The sequence below is a fragment of the Microtus oregoni genome, unplaced genomic scaffold (assembly GCF_018167655.1).
Source record: "Microtus oregoni isolate MIOR12 unplaced genomic scaffold, Mior012 000037F_ref0000500, whole genome shotgun sequence".
NCBI classification, from domain to species: Eukaryota; Metazoa; Chordata; class Mammalia; order Rodentia; family Cricetidae; genus Microtus; species Microtus oregoni.
The window spans coordinates 24,445,001-24,466,089 of NW_024543096.1; positions in this window are offsets into that span (position 1 = coordinate 24,445,001).

The window sequence follows — 21,089 nt, forward strand, 5'->3', positions numbered from 1 at the left end:
AGAGGAAACATTAGTTGCCTTGATTCGATCAGTACATATCCTATTCATCTATGGAAACCCCATAAATGCATAAAGTTAACAATAGAAGAATAAAAGAAAAGAAAATCTGGCAGGTCCCGGCCCCTCCTCACCCTCAAAGAAGACACAAAGACAAAAATGGCTGATATATCTTAGCTCTTGTGCAGGAAACAATCAAGGCCTGCACAGACCACACATGAGACGGTGGCCCTATAGGGTCAGAGCATTTAATGAAGTAGCCATCTTAGCTCGTGTAAGTATACCTGATAGTCTCCTAAAGATGAGAAGACCGGCTAATGACAAAGGCTACTTTCTCAGAAGGTCTTCTTGGCAACGATTGACTAGTAGTTCTGTGGACAAATGGCTGTCTCAATTATTGCTATTTTGAGGGAAATCCCAGCCTTTGCATGTCTAGTACGGGCTAGTTCCAGGGTAAGGTGTAGATGCTCAGCTTGTGAGCAAAAAGGCAGAAGACTGGCACCCAAGCACTTGGTACTCATGATGCGTAGCATTATTAGGGAGTTGAAATCCATGACGTGTATGCCACCAGCTTTTCCCATCAGAGCAGGGTCCCCCTAGCAGCCCAGATGAGGCTGGGCGAGCCATCTTACCCAGGGACGGACACATCTGGCTGGTTCTCCAAAGAGGGCCTTGATGACCGGGACTCACACTCAGTCTTGTTTGTGTAAAGTGTCCTGTCTCAGCGAATGGTTTCTAAATCCCCAGGAGTGTCCACGGAGACCTGTCTGGATAAATGGGAAACCCTGTGTGGCTAAATGAGAAATCACTCCTAACTCTCCCCTTCCCCCTGGGGCACGGGAGAGCGAAGGTGGTCTTCACAGCTGTTTATGTTTTTCTTTTGTAGAACGCCCCCTCCGCCCCACCCAATTTATGTTTATTTTCTGGGTATAAGTGTTCTGTTGCACTTGTGTACCATATATGTGCCTGGTCGGGGGTGGGGGGAGAGGCCAGAGCGGGCATTAGATTTGCTAGAAGAAAAATTACAGACAGTTGTGAGCTGCCACGTAGGTGCTGGGAACCAAACCTGGGTCCTCTGCAAGAGCAGCAAGGGCTCTTAACCACTGCGTTGTCTTCCCCTTTTGTTGTCTTTTTGAGACAGGGTTTCTGCGGTGTCCCTCAGGTTGGTCTGGAATTTATTTTGTAAGGCTGTTCTGGAACTCCCAATGAAATTCTTGTCTCAGCTTCTAAATGTTGGAATAAGTGTGGCTCTTATGCCTGGCTTATTTGTTTGTTGGTTTTTCAAGACAGGGTTTCTCTGTGCAGCCCTGGCTTCCCTGGAACTCACTCTGTAGACCAACCAGGCTGGCCTCCAATTCACAGAGATTCGCCTGCCTCTGCCTACCAAGTGCTGGGATTAAAGGCGTGCACCACCACCGCCCGGCCTATTTGTGCTTTTAAAAGCCACCTTCTGAAGAAGATGGACTCGGTGGCACACGCTTGCAATCCCAGCAACTGGGACATTTGAGGAAGAAAAGTCAGGAGTTCATGGCCAACCTCAGCTACAAAGAGGGTGTGAAGCTAGCTTAAGCTACCCAAGACCTTGTATCAAAAGACAAATAACAAAAGTCAAATAAGGGCGGGGGGAGGCGGGAACAGGGGACTGAGAGCCCTGGCTGCTCTTGCAGAACACTGGGGTTTCATTTCTAGAACCCGCATGGCAGCTCACAACTGTCAGACTCCAGTTCTAGAGGATCCAGGGCCTGTGGTGTGCAGACATTCGTGCAGGCAAAACACCCTCACACATAAAATAAGCAGAGGTCAGTCTTCAAAACCCAAATAACTAAATGAACAAACAAGCAACCAAGCGATTAAATCAAGTCCACATTCTGCAGGTCTGCATCTGCTTGAGCTTCAAACCTGCATCTTGAGTCTCTAACCTGATCCATGCCTGGTTTCATCCAAGGGTGGATCCTGGCTTTCTCCCCACAGGGGATGATCCCAACCCAATTCTACGTTCATACACAAAACACAGTCCGAGAACAGACCATTGCTGGTGAAAACCACGTGAGTTTCTCTAGCTTCACGGTAAAACGGCTTCCATTGTCGCCTCGGCACTGCTGTGTCCTTCCGCCGTTGCTGGCCTGTTCTCTTTGCTGGCACCAGCAGTGCGTGCCCAGAGACTTTGGGGTTCTCAAGCTTTCAAATGTCCTAACTTTAAAAACAAACTTTATGAACAGCGAATTTTTTGACAGACTCAATTATAGCATCAGACTGGTTGAGTTTGTAGCCTGCCTCTGCCAAGCAAGTTGTGTGACTTGGACGGACAGGTTAGGGTTTTTTTTGTTTTTTGTTTTTGTTTTTCTTCTTCTTTCAGGCAATTTTTCACTACGTGAAGTATTTCTGGGGGAGGAACAGCCCAGACGGGTGGTGTAACCCAATGCCAGACAGCTATACAAATGTTTGACTGTGTTCCAGCTAGAGTTGCTGGTTCTACCCAACAGAAATTTACTCGGTTACCTTAAATGGAGAAGCAGTTTATTGGAAGAATCGTGGGTAGTTGGAAGAATTTGCAGAGAGCATGGCGAGGTATAGGCTAGAAGCAGGAATGTGGGGGAGCGGCATTGAAGGAGGCGGGGAGAGGGATATAGTAGAAATAACACTTGCGGCTTGGCCGGGACACCATTGTCGGCACCTGCCATGGTTATGCCTCCACGCTCCCAGTCTTTCTTCTGGGAGTCTCTTGAGATTCAGAATCATTGGTGATCCTGTTTAATGGGCTGAGCCCATTGTTGTTAGGGAGTGGAGAGCTTGTCAGCTGTTGGGAGCAGTGAGACCCCAAATCCTGAATTTCTTGTAATCCCCTGATCTGAGTGCCTACAGCTGCTCTGAGCACGAGACCTTCAGGAGTTCCTGATGGCAGGAGAGTGGTTTCTGGTGGGTTTGGCTGGGGCTTAGCTATCTCTATATAATCTGCCCCTGAACACAATAAAGGGGACATTCTTGGGGAATTCAAGGATGACCCATGTCGCTGTCTCTCTGTCTGTGTCTGTGTATTTTAACCTCCAGCCTCCTTGCCCGAAGCTTGCTAACTGGGTGCCAGCTCACAGAGCCACAGTCACAGGGGCTCGGTGCGCGGCAGTCAACTTTTGTTTCTGTGTTAGAATCTGGAATCTCTTATTTGGGAGCAGTTCACTCACGTTGGGAGAGGGTTTAGGATGCTAAGGAACAAAACTCATTCCAACCATGCTTGTGCATTGTGATTTCTGGGCTCATAAATGTCTAGTAGAACTGAGCTGCAGTGCGTAATCCTACCAGTAGGTGTCGCCCTTTAACAAGAGTGACTTCACTCTCCCTCCTAATTTCCCACTGCCATTTCCCCACTGATTCCAAAATGTGATGGTCAATTTTTTGGTCATGGAAAATGGATTCAGTTCCCTCAAATGAAACCTTGCTGCCTATAATTTATGTTACTTTAGTATTGTTGCTGACAATAGTAAGTTAATCCTGATGCTAAAACTCAGTTTAGAGGCTCGGTTTACTGATTCCCCCCTCCCCCCATGATCTGCTTTTAGGTTTGTGATATTATATTGCTTCTATGAAAAATATTATTTTCTCAGAGAAGTGATTTCCTAGGACATGATAGAATCAGGGGGAGCAATAAAATATGCCGCAAATAGAACAAATACAAACAATAAAACACAAATGCTTGGTACTGTCCTTCAGATTTCGACACTGATTTGACCTGTGGCATGAAGAGGGTTACTTGGCATTGTCCTAAAAACAGTTAAACCACAGGTTCCCTAAAGCCAGGATGGCTGAAAAGGTTTTCTTTTGAAGCAAGAATGTGACTGAGTTTTGTATGGAGGCTGCTTCTCTGCTTTGCTTCACTAAAGTAGTGACAGTCTCTTGATTCAGGACACACTCTGTGGTTTGGTTAACTCGCAAGTTATAACTGGGAGGTGGCATTTTGTGACAATGCCAGAGCCTTGAAGGGGTCATTCATCTTTGCTTCCTCTTCTTCTTTTTAAAGAATTATTTGTTTATTATATATACAATTCTGACTACATGTATACCTGCAGGCCAGAAGAGGGCACCAGATCTCAGTACAGATGGTTGTGAGCCACCATGTGGTTGTTGGGAATTGAACTCAGGACCTCTGGAAGAACAGAAAGCTTTGCTGCAGAATAGACAGGAAAAAAAAAAACCTACTTTGCTTTTATACAGTTTGTTGCTGGTATTAAATAAAACTTGCAACCCGATTAATCTGATCTACACCCAGTGATCAAAATGATTTTGTGTGTGATTGGAGTCAATGTATTTTTTGCATAAATGTATTTTGCATGTGCATCTTTTCTTTTTAAAAATTGATTTATGTATTTTTATTTCATGTGCATTGCTGTTTTGTCTGCAGCATGTCTGTGTAAGGGTATCAGAGCTCCTGGAACTGGAGGTACAGACAGTTGTGAGCTGCCATGTGGGTGCTGGGAATTGAACCTGGGTCTTCTGGAAGAGTAGCCAGTACTCTTAACTGCTAAGCCATTCTCTAAACTCCAGACTTCTCTTCCCCCTTCCCCCACCCCCATCTGTCCGGAACTGGAGACATGGATGGTTGTGAGGTATCACAGGAGTTGGGAAGCAAACCTGGGTTCTTGGTAAGAACAGCCTTTTCTCTAACCACCAAGCCGTCTCTCCCATCCAGACATTTGCGCTTTAAATGAAACTCGCTTCCCGGAGGCTCCGAGTCTCCTGCAATACACTGAAGCTCTCTCTTTCCAGCTCAAGTCCTGCTCCCCAGGCTTGGTTGCTTCGGACTTCTCTCTGCAGCTCTAGCTGAGTCGTTAGTGCCAGTCTTCATAGGGACCACGCCTCTGCCTTCTCCTGTGCGGTAGCCAAGAAGAGCCTTTGTGTTTCCCTTGTCCTTGGCTGCCAGTGTGATGCTCTGACCTTGGCCGGGGTATTCACTCTCTTGCCTATGTCTTCTCCATAAAATAGTATTAGGAATGATGTCACCTTCACATGGCAGTCACAGCTGGCTGCATTTATGCACAGAAAGCGTTCTGAGTAGCGCTAAGCACAGAGTTCTGCTTAAGCATTCTATAATGATAGAATAATGATAGTTATCAAAATTGGGGAAATGCAATTACCCGAGAGCTACGATTCTTCTGATTCTTCAGTTACACAGAACGATGCCTTACCATCACATCTGTTTGTTTGTTTTGGGCAAGGGGGGCACCGAAAAGGAGAGGGTTTAGAGGCATGGCTCAGGGGTTAAAGCTTTGGCTACGCAAGTGTGAAGATTGCTATTCTGGTGCCCAGAGCCCACATAAATTGGGGAGTGGGTGTTGAAGCCTGGCCACCCCTGCAGCTAACTCCCAGCCCCTTCGAGCTCTTCCCTAAAGTTGGGGTTCAACTCTAGCCTGTTGCCCACCTCTCCTTCATCATCTTCTGATGATGCCTAAGAGATTGCTCAGGGGAAGGAAGTTCCTCACTGTCAGGAAGGAAATCACTGAGTTCCCTGCGCCTGGCTGGTGCTGTTTCTGGAAGGTTTGCTCCTGCCTTCACTTCTTGGAAGCCTTTTTCTAACAATTTCCAAGAGGGTCTGTTTAAACTGGGTTCAAGAGCCAGCCAGTTGTTATATAATAGCCTGGAAATCGCTTGCCAATCAACACACCCATTTGGCATGTATAGTGGTTTTGGGGGGGGGGAAGGTTGAGAAGACCCTGTTGGTGGGTGGTTTTGTGAGCTCTGGCCATCTGCTTCATCGTAACTCACAGGGGAGAAGTCCAGACAGCCGCGTAATAGCCGTGGACTCTGCTGGCAGCTGCTTGCGTCATCACACTGCCCCTCCCCTCGAGCTTCACAGTGTGTAAACCGTGTGTTGGGGCATGGAGGCTGATGGATGAGGGGGCGTGTGTGACCTTAGAAACATGCCCTGGGAGTGAGTGAGCGCCAGTGTCTTTTCACAGACAAGTGTTTCTACCTCTTCATCATGTCCCATCGGACCTCTGTGGAAGGAGGGGACACAGCCTGATGTCCGTATCTACTTCCATCCCTCCTGTGCTTCCCAACTGGAGTTCTACAGGATTTACCTCAGTATATTGATGCTTCCAGCGACTTCTATGGGGTAAATTCATGGAAGAGTGGGAGCTATCTTTTACAGTACTCACACTCAGAATGGCCTCAAGATATAGCCACATGGACCCATTAAAGGACCCCCTTAAAGGATGACCCTACTTTGCAATCTATTTTCTTTCTCTGGGCAACACAGACACTGAGGATATCATCTCCAAATATATTCTGCTTGCCATGATCTGGAGGGAGTGGGAGGAGCTACCATCTGTTTTCTTCACTGGGAACAGGGTGACTGTAGTATTTTCCTTAGTGATGCTCATGAAGGGTTTGGCCACTGGCCCTTGGCTTGCCAATCATCTTGCTAAAAGCAATGTCATGGAGAAAGGTGTGTTCTGGTTTATGTTTTGAGAGTAGAGTATAGTTGGGTGTGGTGGCGCACACCTTCGATCCCAGCATTTGGGAGGCAGAGGCAGGTGGATCTCTGTGAGTTCAAGGACAGCCTGGTTTACTAGCTAGTTCCAGGACAACCAGGGCTACAGAGAGAGAGGAGAGAGAGGGGGAAGAGAGGGAGGAGAGAGAGAGAGGAGAGACAGAGAGAGAAGGGGGAGGAGAGAGAAGGGGGAGGAGAGAGGGAGGGAGGGAGGGAGAAGAGAGAGAGGGAGGGAGGAGAGAGGGAAAGGAGAGAGAGAGAGAGAGGTCCATAATGGCAGGGAAGGGGTGTAGCAGGAATGGAGGTGACTGGTTACAATGTGTCTATAGTCAGAGAGATGAAAGCTGGTGCCCCGCCCACCACCACCTTTTTCCTGGTTGCTCAGATTGGAGAAGATGTTGCAGCCCTCATCCAGGGTGGGTGTTCCCTCATCTCAACCTCTCAAGAACTCCCTTACAAACATGCCAGAAGTGTGTCTCCAGAATCCACCCACCCAGGTACATTTCTGAATTCCAGTCAAGTGAGAAAGGTTGACTATCACAGAAGGAGGGGTGCATCTCCGTCAGGGGAGAGGTCAATTGTCAGTTTCTCCAGGCCTTGGTAAGGAAACCAGCCTGATCCTCACTGGGCATACATTCACATCTGAAACTCAAACTCCGTGCAGATGATGGTTCTGTGGGCTAAGTTTTGATTTTTGACTTGAGGACCAATGCTCAGAGCCAAGGCTGAGAGAGCAGGGCAATCCATTTATGAAACTCACATTGCAAAACAGAATTAAGGAGGGAACAGATTTTCTCTTCTGGGATGGCAGCTTTCAAAGGAAAAATAATAAGATTGTTAAACAGCCAAAAGAAGGAAGAGGGCTGCAGTCTGATTGGTAGCTGACCCTCCTCCCAAAGATGCTCATGGAGGATGGGGAACATGGGACACTGGCCAGATGTTTTGTCCTGTTAGCAAGGTGTGCCAAGGTGTCCTGTAATGGTAAAAATAAGACGCTGCGGTTTCCCGAGGGGCTCAGTGGTAGAAACGCTGCAGGTCTCTGAGGAGTGGCAGTGGGCAGCGGGTCTGGAGACCACAGCAGGCCACGAAGGCAGCCAGTCCTGGGCAGGGAGCCGTGTGGTGGTGAGAGAGACCGAGAACAGCAAATTCCACAAAGAGCCACAGCCATGGCCTGTGAGAGACAGATGGATAGGGATGCCATGCAGGGTGAGGCTGGATATTTATTTAGTGGGTTATGGAGGGGAAAGGGGAGAAAGGGAGAAGAGGAGAGAGAGAGAGAGACAGAGACAGAGACAGAGACACAGAGACACAGAGAGAGAGAGAAACAGAAAAGTGGGAAGGGGAGAAGTGGGGAGAAGGGAGAGACAGAAGCTCCCTCTTTGAGAAACATAAAAAGAAAGGACTCAGGCTGGAAGCTGAACATCAGCTTGCCTCCAAAGACAGGGGAGGGAGTGGGCATGGCTTGTCTTTTAAAGGGACAGAGCAGACCATTACAGGAGCCAATGCTTGGCCCTCTTTGTTCTTTTTCCTAGCACCATGCTCTTGGATGGTACATTAGGTACCCAGTGAGATGAGCCCCATGAGAAAAGCCCAGCTGGAACGGAAGACCTGTGGAGGACATTGAACCCAGTGGGGATTTGGGCCAGGCTCCACAGGAAAGCTGGGAAGAGCCTTCACAGAATATAGAATGTTCTAAATAAAACCACAGATGTTGATTTATGCAATAAGCGGTCACAAAGAGTGATGGATGAGACAGGAACAGAACGCTCTGCGGAGTCTCAGAGACCAAGAATTTGGCTGTAGGAGCACACGGCAGTGGGAGTAAGCTGGGCCTTATTAGGAGTTAGTCATTTCACGTGCTCCAAAGGTTCGGCCTTTCCCGTACATGTCTGTTGCCCTCTCCATCAAGAAATGTGGTCTAGTAGTGCACGCCTTTAATCCTGGCACTCAGGAGGCAGAGGCAGGTAGATCTCTGAGTTCAAGGTCAGCCTGATCTCTGGAGTGAGTCCCAGGATAGCCAGGGCGATGCAGAGAAACCCTGTCTTGAAAAACCAAATTAAAAAGAAAAGAGAAAGGCAGTGGGGTCTACTCCTTTCTCCCTTAAATCTGTGTCGTTTGCGTGACTTTACAACTGTTACTGAAATGGCAGTTTGAGTTTTCTTAGGTGAGATCATAAGTCTTGGACATTGCCTTCCAAAGACCTTTGAAGATCCAATCATGGTCTCAGAGTCGCAGACTCCTGACTGCACACTTGCCTTGCTGAATCAAATCCCTCACTTCCTTTATCAGAGCCCTGCCCTCCACCCCCTAACCCCTTCATCCCACCTCTGTTTCTTGCAACTAAATCCATTCTAAATGACCTGTTCGAGTAGCCATTAGTTCCAGTTCTCAAGCCTAACTATGGAAGGAGGGCGGGGCCTGCTCACCACTTCCTATGGCTCCTCCTGTTGCCCTGAAGGATCCTGCTTTCCTGTGCTCCAGCTAGAAGTGTTTCCCCAGGTTTGGTCCCACACAAGTTAAGAGGGGTAAGCATCGTCTTGGACTCTGTGAAGTTCTGCAGGTGCTGTCATCCTTTCCGTCATCTGGGGAAGGCAGAAAGGCTCATTCTGTCATGGGTGACAGGAGGCAGGAGGGCAGAGTGAATGTCTTCCCTAGGGAGTTGGTTTACTTATTGTATTTTGGTCCTGGGGATTGAACCTCAAAGCTTTGCCACCTGCTAGACAAGTGCCCCAATCTTTGAGCCGTATCTCTAACCCTTGGGGTTTTTCTTAAGAAAGTCTTGCTATGCAATCCAGTCGGTGTTAAAACTGTTCCTGGCTCTGCTTCCCAACCGCTAAGATTCTGCCACCATGTCTAGCTATGGAGTAACTAGAGACATAAGGCTTAAAAAGGCAGCTGCCTACCCTAGACGCCAGTCTGTCTCTCTCCTTATCTTGCTACAGAGGAATTTCTGGGTTCTCTTCTTTGGCATTCCATTCTTTTTGTTTCTTTGTTTAGACAGGGTCTCACCCTGGCCTAGAACTCAAAAAGTTTCTGCATCTCCATAAGCCTTTCTGCCGATGCAATAATCCAAATCAGACCAAATCAAACCGAATTAAAAAAAAAAAGCCCAGGTTTAATGAATACAAACACTCCCAGATGACTTTCCAGCCCCCAGAGAGGAGACAGGAAAGGAAGACCGGAAAATCACAGGTTTGTTCTCTGGGGGGCAGTTTAAATCCCCCTGTGGGAGTGGTCTTGAGCATCTCTGGGGAGGGGTCCTCAGTTGGCAGGCTTTCTCAGGGGCGGAGTCTGGACTGAGGCAACTCCAAGGGAGGAGGGCTTGAGATGAAATTTCCATCAGAACATTCCAGACTCTTTGGATATAAGGATGCCAAGGGCTGGGGTGTGGCTTCCATCTCAACACTAAGTATATAATGCAATAGTTCCCTTGTTTCAGCCTCCCGAGTACTGGCTTTATAGACATGGCCACCGCACCAGGCCAATTATTTGATTCTTGTAAAATAGTTCAGCTTAGTCTCAGAGCAGGGGACACGGGAGACATCAGTTCTAGGTAATCTTTGACTTTTAGACTATGACTTTGGCAAATCACGTGAGGACAGTTGTGTGACTTCCAGTGGCCGGGTGGCAGTGGAGTAGAACAAAGGATCAAACCTGGCGCGTTGGAAACAGAAAAGTTTAGTTATTACCCTACTTGTATCCTCTTAAAGGTGAGCATTTCGGGTGGGGTGTGTGAAGTCAGTCAAGATGAGAGTTGGTGAAAAAGAAAGCCAGGCTTGCAACATTCCAAATAGATTCTCTAAAGCCAGGGGCTCAGAGGTCTATCTTCTGCTTCTTCGTAGCCCTGACAGAGAGATGGGAAGTGTAAGTAGTAACAGATGGAGCCTGGGAGGGGAGAGCCCCACCCCCACCCCAAGGTGCAGCAGCTCCGTTGTTCATCAAGTTGCCCACTGGACAGTTACTCGGTTACTCCGAAGGCTGCATGTAGACAGACATCAGCTAATTAGCAGGGAAACATTAACTTTGGGGCATGATTTGCCCAGATTGGCCGTCTAGAACGATCCAATTATCAGGATAACTAGCAAACCTTCATTTCACTCCAGGCTAGGGAGTTATGGCTGGTTTTAGGTCACAGGAAGCAATGTTTAAAGATATACAATGTCTCTGGTTAGAGCGAGGGAAGCCTCTCTCCCCATCAAGGCTTCTGACTGTTTGGAGAGAAAGCTATGTGCAACCTGCCAGCCCTCATCCCGTCCCACAGGAGGATGTGCGTTCCTCACGCCCCCACATACATCCAGTTATGGATTATTTAGCACTCCCACAAATTTAAAAGCCCCACACCCCCCGGTTTCATTCATTAGCGACGGGAGGAAGATTGTGGCCTACAGTCACCGTCTTCATAAAAACGAAAAAAGGAAATTGGCTGGCCTCTTATTTATTCATCTTCACCGACTTCCTAAATTTTCCAAATTACCTACAGGGTTGCATGCCCGCTAGGGTGGTTAGCATTCTATTGATGTGGGAGTCCATTTCCTGCTCGCCGGGCCTTAACTGGAGTGCCAGGCGGCTTCCTTTAAATTGAGCCTCTCAGAGCGGCCCAGCTAAGAGTCTAGTGCTTATGGGCCTGGCTGACTCACCATCACCGGAGCCACCTGTTCTCTGGTGTTAAAATGGTGGCCCATTATCTGAAGGGTGGGAGAAAGCCCAGTGGAGAGCTGGAGAATAAAGTAACTGTGGTGTATTGTTCTCAGGGCAAAGGGTTTCAAATCTAACAGCACAACAAAAGAGAGGAGAGAAAGTGCTTTTTGTCACCCTGGAGGAAAAAGCCTCCCTCTTTGCCAAGACTCCTCTCTTCTTGGAAGGGACGAAGGGCTTTTACAGGGTAGAAAAAAAAAGGAACAAGGAAATAGGGTTTCATTCCCATGTCGGGCCCTGCTATTTCTTAGTGGGCACAGAAGGGCGTTTGTACACGCTCAGGCAATTACAGAAAAGACACATTTACTAGCAGAGGGTAGTGTGCTTGGAACAGGTACATAACCTTCCTTTCCCTCGAATGGAAAATGACAGTTTTGTAGAGGGGAACCGGTTCGTTCCGGCAGGACGATGCTAGCTGTGTTGCAATTCCCATTGTCGTCCTTATTGTAAATCATCCTCACCGAAAGGCAAAGCCTTCCTGAACGGAGAGTACTTAATAAATCGGTATCCGAGGCTGGAAGATTCCAGATGGTGAGGAGGTCTGAGATCTAAACCCAAAATTCAGACGTTTAGGGTGGGAAGAACCGATAATCTAGTTTGTGTGAATCAGAGTGGCTTTCCACAGCCCAGTGACTCTTACACAACGCACACGCCATAATCACCCGCAGGGCTTGTTAAAACCCAGAAGGAAGGGCGTACTGCTGTGGGTCACGAAGTGTGGAATGCAGCAGAAACATGTGAAAGTCTTGTTAATCCCATATGGCTCAGCTCTGTCTCCCAGGGCCTCCACTTCAGCGCAGAGTGTGGAACCGAAACTGAGAACATGAATTTCCAGCCAGTTTCCCGGAGATGCTGGGCCACACGGTGATGAGGTGATGAGCACTGTCAGAGCAAGGATGGCGAGAGGCTCTAACACGGAGGTTGTCGAGATGGCCCAGCTGGTAGAGTCCTTGCCAGCAAGCGTGCAGGCTTGTAATCCCAGGGCTGGGGAAGCAGAGGCACACAGGTCCCTGTGACTGCCTAAAAATTCAGGCTACTTGACAAGTTCAGGACCAGAGACCTTATCTTGAAAAAAAAAAAAAAGGTGTCTGTACCGGAGGAATAAATGACATTCAAGACCGTCCTGTGGCCTACACACACACAGATATGCACACATAGATATACACACACTTGCATACATACATACACACAGAGATACATACACACAAACATGCATACATACACACAGATACATACACACACATGCATACATACACACACAGATACATACACACATACACACACATGCATACAGATACACACATAAACACACAGATACACACACAGAGATATACACCCACATACACACACATGCATACATGCACACACATACACACAGAGATACGCACATACACACACAGATATACACAGATATACACACATACATCCCATCTAAACTCTGCCCTGGTTACATCAAACCTGAAATAATAAAGCAATCAATGGAGTATTTAGCCAACTGTGTGTTAGTGCGGCTTCATACAATCAGCCTAGGTCGAGCAGGCATGGACTCAAGTTCACATCTGGATTCCATTTGTTAAAGACGTATTGACAGAAAAGATTCTTTTATACGCCCTGCAGTACAAATTGGTACAATATTTCACACAGACCATGTGTGATAAAACAGTTTTCTTCCCTTAATTGTCCTTATGCAATTCTGGTTTGTTTGAATTTACAAATAACTTATTTGTAAGCAGGACTGAGTTAGACAACATTCCCTGAACTGCTTTTAATGATAAGACGTGGGGTCTTTTGTTCCTGAAGGGTCTCAGTAGTGAGCAGAAAATCATTCTGGACCAGGTTGTCAGAATTTTGAGCTGTTTGCTGTGGCTGAATGAAGCACAGGTGGGCAGAGGTGTCCAGGAACCAGCCATAGGCCAATGCAAACAGTACAGGTGCCACAGGATGGCCGTGGAGGGAGAGGACTCCAAAGTCACCTGTCCTTTCCCTTGTCCTGTCCCCAAGTGTTGGAGTGTTGGAAAGAGGGACTCTGGGGGAAACTACACAGTTCTAACAGGCCAACTAATGGGTCAGGACACAGAGAGAGTGTGGTATTAGGAGCCGGTACATCCTGTTGAATTGTTGGGTGGGTGCCACACTGACTTGTGGACCTGCCTGTGTGACCCAGCGTGTGGAGACAGGCAGCGCAGTGGTACAACCCCTTCCCCAGGATTTCACGAGTGCCTTGTCTTTGATTGGGAGGCCAGCCAACTTGCTGTCTGCTGCTGAGTGTGGGCGAGGAAATGGGAGGAAAGAACTGCATGACGAGAGGGGAGGACAAAGAGGGGCCGTGAGGAATGAGCTGTCGAGGGCTCTGAGGAAAAGGCGAGGGAGCATCAGAATAAAATATACCTTCTGCGGCAGACCAGAATTCTCACAGGAGTGTGTCCTAGCAGCTCTGGGCTCGCTCTGGGGTTCTCATCCTCAAATGTATGTCGCCCCTAAGCTGTGGCACAGGGGAACCAATCCATAGGGCGTGACTCGAAGATATACAGTTGGAAGGGTGTGCACGTGTGTGTGTATGAATGTGTGTACATGTGCATGTGTATATGTGAACATGTGTACGTATGTATATATGTGTGTGTCCATGTATATGTATCTACGTGTATATGTATGTGTGTATATAAGTATGTATGTGTATGTATGTATGAGTGTGGGGCGTGTGTGGGCAGGTAGTGGGGAAATCAGAGATCACACCCTCTTTCAGGCTCTTTGCAGAGTATCTACCACACTGGACTCCAGAGACCCAGGGTCTTCAGGTGACCCTGGCCACTTGCCTTTGTCCTCCACCAGAAGGGTGGCAGGGGCTTCTACTTCAGTTCCCTCTTCATTTGTGGGAACGATTTCTGGTCTTTCTATGATAAACACTTAAAAGTCGTTTCTGTGTATTGGTTAGTTTTCAGGATCCAGGCTGGAGCTGCTGTTTCTAGCAAACCAATGAGGAGATGGAAGTCTCCGAAGGTTAAATAACTACCCAAGACCATGGCAACTAGCAAGTGACAGAATTACTATTCAAAATATGGTCTCAGAGGTCATAGTCTTGCCACAGCCTATGTGGCCTCTCAGAGAGAGTATGAGGCAATTAAAAAGGAGGAAGGAAAAATACCCTCCTGCAAGGAGCAGCGACCATGAGAACAGTGTCGTGAAAATGTTGCTTTGAACCTCAAGCCATCTCTGGTTGGGTGTCTGGTGTTCCATGGACCCAAATCGCAGGGAATTAATTCCAGTCAGGCCTGGTGCTGGTCTTTGATTAGTTCTCATTTTCTTGGTTGATCACAAGGGGTTACTTATTTTCCACTCATCTAGCTGCAGTGGGTGAAAACGTGGCCCGAGCCTTGCGCAGGAACGTGGGTTGCTATAGAAACCTTTGACTAGAGGTGAATGGACCAGGGAGGTTTATTAATGAGAATTTCCCTGTACCACCTCTGGGCACGCTCTGCAAGAGAATCTAAGAAAGGCGCATTAGAGTTTGTCCATGGGAGGGAGGGAGGGAGGGAGGGAGGGAGGGAGGGAGGGAGAGAGAGCGCACAATTGGAAGCTAGAGGGCAGTGGCTCTCAAGCAGTGGTCCCCGCTGTAGCAGTGGAAGTCTGTAGAAGCCGGGGAACTGCTACAAAGGCCAATTCTTGCCTTATCTTGGACCTACTGAATTAAAAGCTCTGAAGGGGAGGGGGCAGAACTTTGTGTTTTAACAAGCCCGCCCACCTAATTTGGATGCTGGTGGTACAAACTGTAGCAACGTTTCTCCAACTGGGACACCCGTCAGCAAATGCGTTTCAGCAAACGCGTTCTTATGTTTGGAGCTCTTTCTTCTGGCTGAAGCATTCCCTCCTGGAAGGGGCCACTCCTCAGGAAACTATGGAAGCTGAGAAGGCCCAAGAAACTCTTTCAAGGTTCGGAAGGCCCTTCTCCAAGGTTATGTAAATCGTTGGAGGAGACCCTCTTCTGCGGAGCCTCCTGCAGGTTGGGCAGGGAGAAGGGCAGCCTTCCTCAGTTCCCATGCACGCTGGGCCTTTGAGTCACTCTTCCTCCTAAATTCTGTAATTCACCAAACTAGACTCGGTAGTAATGTGTCCTTTCGTTGTTTGTGGATGCTATGGATGTTGGAGATGGTCTGATGTACATCTAGGGTAAAGGAAATGCTGTAGGGTACTGAGAGACATGAAATTTTGCTAGAGAACAAAAATACGAGCTGCCTTATTTTGGCAAGGAAAAAACCCATTATAAATATATTCTGGATAACCTTTACAAACAAGTCCTGACGTGTTTCTTTGCTTCTAGTTTAGGGGTTTGCTTCTGTGTTAACTTAGACCAGAAGCTTCTGGTCCTAGATTTCTTTTTTTTTTTTTTTTTGGTTCCCTGACCGGGAATCGAACCCGGGCCGCGTGGTCCTAGATTTCTGAGATGCACTTGAAGTGCCAGGAACGAGACACTCTTTGCGAGCCGGAGAGGAGAGCCTGTGTCACAGCTGTCAGAGTCTACCCAAGCATGGTACAGTGTTAGGAAACAGCATCATCTCCTTGTCAATTTAATGTTGATAACTTGGCTTTTTTGTAGTTTTGAATATGCTTAATTTGCAACCTTATTTTGTCTATATGGTGGTTTGTATATATAAACCCGTGAACCTTAAACTGAAACTTATATTTGTGTATCCTCAAGTAGGATAATAACGAAAATAATTTAAATGAGCTTTGGGATCTATACAGATTTGTTTTGTTTAAGAGAGTTGTGGCAAGCTTTCTTATTGGACTATGAACCGCCAGCCCACAAATAATGACCCAGAGACTTATTGTTATGAATGTTTGTCCTAGCTTAGACTTTTTCCCAACTAGTTTTTATAACTTAATTATACCCGTATATTTTAATCTGCATTCTGCTATGTGGTTCGGTTACCTCTTCTCAGTACAGCACATTCAACTTTCTCTCTCTCTCTTTCTCTGTCTCTCTCTCCCCAAAGTCCCGCCTATTCTCTCCTGCCTAGCTATTGGCCATTTAGCTGTTGATTAACCCAATCAGAAGGCACCTTAGGCAGAGACATGTCTCTACAGTATAAATACATATTTTGCAACAGAGAGTTGCATAAAGGCTGACAAGATGCATAAAGGCATCTGCTGTCAAGCCTGACGACCTGAGTTCAATTCCCAGAACCCGTGTGATCGGAGGAAAGACCCAACTCTGACTCATACTCACACATATACCTATTCTTCAACTCCCAAAATAATAAAATGTTAAAATTATAAGAAGGAGTCTTTAATTACACAGCTGAAGTTGAAGGAGTTTTGTTACTTGAGGTCACTCTGCGAACTAGGCTGATGAGGTTCTGTTCTGTTTCTGAATTCATTTTTGAATATTGTTTATAGAATTAAAATTTTTGTTTTGTTTTTAGAATTAAAATATTTTTCATTTTATTTTTTTATGTGTGTTGGTGTTTTGCCTGCATGTATGTCTTTGTGAGGGTGTAGGATCCCCTGGGCTGGAGTTACAGATGGTTGTGAACTACCCTGTGGGTGCTGGGAATTGAACCTGGGTCCTTTGGAAGAGCAGCCAGTGTTCTTAATAGCTGAGTGGTGTCTCCAGCCTGTTTTTAGCATTTTGAGACAAGGTCTTGCTCTGTAGCTATGGATGACTTTGTATACTTGATCTTTGCCTCAGCCCACCATTAGTTAAAGTGTGGATGTTGTGTGGGAGTGTGTGTGTGTATACATGTGTACGTGTGTTGTGTGAATGTGTGTACATGTATATTGTGTTGTGTGAGTATGTGTTGTGTGAGTGTGTACATGTGTATGTGTGTTGTGTGAGTGTGTGTGTGACTGTGTGATGTGTGAGCATGTGCTGTGTGAGTGTGTGTTGTGTGAGTGTGTTATGTGAGTGTGTACACGTGTATGTGTGTTGTGTGAGTGTGTTGTGTGAGTGTGTACACGTGTATGTGTATTGTGTGTTTGTTGTGTGAGTGTGTACATGTGAGTGTGTGTTGTGTGAGTGTGTGTTGTGTGAGTGTATACACGTGTATGTGTATTGTGTGAGTGTTTGTTGTGTGAGTGTGTGTACATGTGAGTGTGTGTTGTGTGAGTGTGTGTTGTATGAGTATGTGTTGTGTGGTATGTGAGTGTGTGGTGTGTGAGTGTGTCTTGTGTGCATGTGTGTTGTGTTGTGGAAGCCAGAGGTCAGGTTGGTCAAGGTCAGCTGTCTTTCTCTGTAGGTGTTGACCTTAATTTTGAGGCAGAGTCGTTGGCGGAAACTGAAGCTGGCTGGATCCTTCACTCTGTCCCCACCTCAGTCTGTGGATTATAGGCACACATTACGATACCCACCCTTTCAGCCAGAGCTGGGGACTTAAATCCAAGCCCTTACACTTGTATAGCAAGCATTTGATGCATTTAGCCGTCTCTCCTGCTGAGTGTCAGACCCAGGCACCTTGTACATGCTATGGAAATGCTCTACCACTGAGCCTGGTCTCCAACTCAGTCTTGGGGATTCTTTGAGAAAATCTTGTATGGAAATCATTTATATGCTGTCACAATGTGACACTTTAAGGTACACAATGGTATGGGTTTTGTCATGGTTACATGTTGTACAATCTAGTTTATCACCCGCGCTAAGTCCATGATATTCTAATCACCTCAGAAGGAGCCCTGTAGTTATTAGCAGGATCCCCCCTGCATTTTAATTCTTGGTGACCACTAATGTGCTTTTGTCCGTGCATTTACCTGTTCTGGACGGCTCTCATATACCACATTATTGTATTTATTTATTTATTTATTTATTTATTTATATTTTTATTGCATTATACATTTTTCTCCACTCCCCTCCCTTCCTCCCTCTCCCCTTCTATCCTCTCCTGTGATCCCCATGCTCCCAATTTACTCAGGAGATCTACCTTTTTCTCCTTTCTATGTAGATTCATGTATGTCTCTCTTAGGGCCCTCATTGTTGTCTATATTCTCTGGGATTGTGGATTGTAGGCTGGTTTTTCTTTGCTTTATGTCTAAAAGTCACTTATGAGTGAGTACATATGATATTTGTCTTTCTGGGTCTGGGTTACTTCATTCAGTATGGTTTTTCAAGTCTGAATGGATCCAAGATCTCAACATAAAACCAACCATACTGAACCTCATAGAAAAGAAAATGGGAAGTACCCTTGAACGCATTGGCACAGGAGACTACTTCCTAAATATAACACCAGTAGCATACAATTAATAAATGAAACCCCCTGAAACTGAGAAGCTTCTGTAAAACAAAGGACACAGACAACAAGACAAAAGGGCAGCCTACAGAATGAGAAAAGATCTTCACTAATCCCACATTAAAGACTCATTCATGATATAATATATATAAGAACTTCATTCCTCTTTGTTGCTGCATAACATCCCATTGTACCAACATACCACACTGTATTTATCTGTGTGTTGATGGATAGACATTTGGGTTGTTTCCACTTTGGGGGTATTGTAAATAATGCAGCTCATTAACACATGTGTATATATTTTGTGTGGATTTGTGCTTTTAATTTTCTGGAGCATGTAGCTAGGAATGAAGTTGCTAAGTTGCAAGATAATTCTGCGTTTAACAGTTTTTGAGAATTGGCAAAGTGTCTTTTGTGGGACTGGGCCATTTTACATCCCTACCAGCAGTGAAGGGTTCCATAGTGCCATCCGTCTGACCTTTTCATTGTCGCTGACTCAGTAGGTGTGGTGCAGGTTAGAATTGCCTTTCTCGTCCACTGATGACGTGACGTGGGCATCTTTCCATGCGTTTATTGTCTCTGTCTCGTCTTTGGAGAAATACTCATTTAAATCCTCTTTATCTCCCTCTCTCCCTCCCTCCCTCCTTTCCTTTCTTTCTTTCTTTCTTTCTTTCCTTTCTTTCTTGTGTGGCATTGGTGAGGCAGATGTTGGCTTCTGTGCATAGTAACAGAAAGAACCCATAGTGAAATTTACCAGCTGGAGCATAAAAGTCAAGAAACCAGGGAGCACGGTTGGGTTGACAGCCAACAAGGTAGCAGCCAGACAAGGTTGGAGATCAGCAACACCTGCAGGTCGGGTAGTAGCGTGCTGGCTGGGGCTAACAGCTATCAGCCTGTCAAGATCAGCAGCTAAGAAAGAGAACTACAAGGTGGATAGCAGGGAGCTGCCAGCACTGCTGATTGGATGAGCGGTGAGTGGATTGTACTCGGTTGTTTCCCAGTGGGCCAGGAGACCATGTGCAGAGCGTGCCGCCCCCTAACTGGCTCAGCCCCAGATTCATTCAGAGAATGAATCAGTCTCTATAGAAATTACCTCGTCTTTGTCCAGTTTCTACCACGGGTCTAAGAAGGCCCTAATGGAACAGCGTTTTCTCCCCGCAATGAGTAGTTTCTCTCACCTTTCCCCCACCCCAAATTGCACTTAGCAAAGCTTGCTCTGTTTTGCTTATGCCCAAACATTTCTGTGTGTTGAATCATCACTGCGAGACAATGAACTCAGAGTCACTGTCTCCGGCTGGCTTTTGTTGAATGTCCAGCACCCTAAAAGCCTGAGTCACACAATCTGGGCTGAGAGAAGGTCCATTGTTCCCAAAGACCCACAGCATCGGGAGTTAGATCCAAGCTGTGGGTGCCTGGCGTGGCCCTAACACTGGACTGTACCTCTAGGCCTCTTATTTTTAAATTATGTTATGTGTCCTCTTCTGACTGGCTGTAGCAACTTATGCATTTTGGTCAGGAGAACCCTTTCATATATGTGACTTAAAATATTTCTCCTATTCTGTGGCTTGCCTTTTTATTTTGGTGGTAATGTCATGTGTTTGTGTGTTCCGGTGTATATAGAGGCCAGACGTGAACCTCAGCTATCATTCTTCAAATGCTGCCCACCTTGGTTTTCTTTCTTTTGTGTTTGTTTGTTTTTTTTGTTTTGAGACAAGGTCTCTGTGGTAGACCAGGCTGGCCTCAAACTCACAGAGATCCACCTGCCTCTGCCTCCTGAGTGCTCCCCAGTGGGATTAAACGCTACCACAGCTGGCACGATGATGTTTTATGAGACAGAATTTCTCGTTGGCCTGGAACTTACCAAGGAAGCTAGATTGCCCGGCTAACATGATGTTCTCGAGATCAGCCTGTCTCTGCCTCCCCAGTCCTGGGACTGCAACTATGGCTATGCCTGGTCTCCTTAATTCTTAAAGATTCTTAAAGATTTACTTATGTATGTGTATGATATACATAAGTACATAATATATATGTTTATGTATTTATTATTTTATGCAAGTGAATATTTTGCCTGCATGTATGTCTGTGCCCTGCTTGAATGTCTGGTGTCTATGGAGGCCAGAAGAGGGCATCAGATCCCTGGGGAACTAGAATCACATACGGTTGTGAGCCGTCCTATGGGTCCTGAGGAAAATGAACCCAGTTCTTTTAACTGCTGAGCCATCTCTACAGCCTGCCCAGTGGCTTTTGTTCTGTTTTGTCTTGCTTTTTAATTTTTTTCAAATATTCTTTCATATGTTTTATGTATATGATTGCTCTGTCTTCCCGCACAGCAGAAGAGGGCTTCAGATCCCACTATAGATGGTTGTGAGCCACCATATGGATGCTGGGAATTGAACTCAGGACCTCTGGAAGGGCAGCCAAGAGCTCTTAACTGCTGAGTCATCTCTCCAGTCCTTTTTTTGTTTAAGAAGTGGGTTCTGGGATTAAATTCAGGTCCTAATACCTGGGCGAGTGCAGTGTAGCAGCTGAGCAAGCAGTTCCATCCAGGAACGCCCTTTGATGCACCAAAGGTGTTTTCAAAAAACCTTTTCAAAGCCAATTTTACCTATTTTTAATTTGGCTGCATATAATTATATGTGTCAGAAGTAAGCAATATGCCAAACATCCTTGGTAACCACACAGTGTTAGGGCAAAAG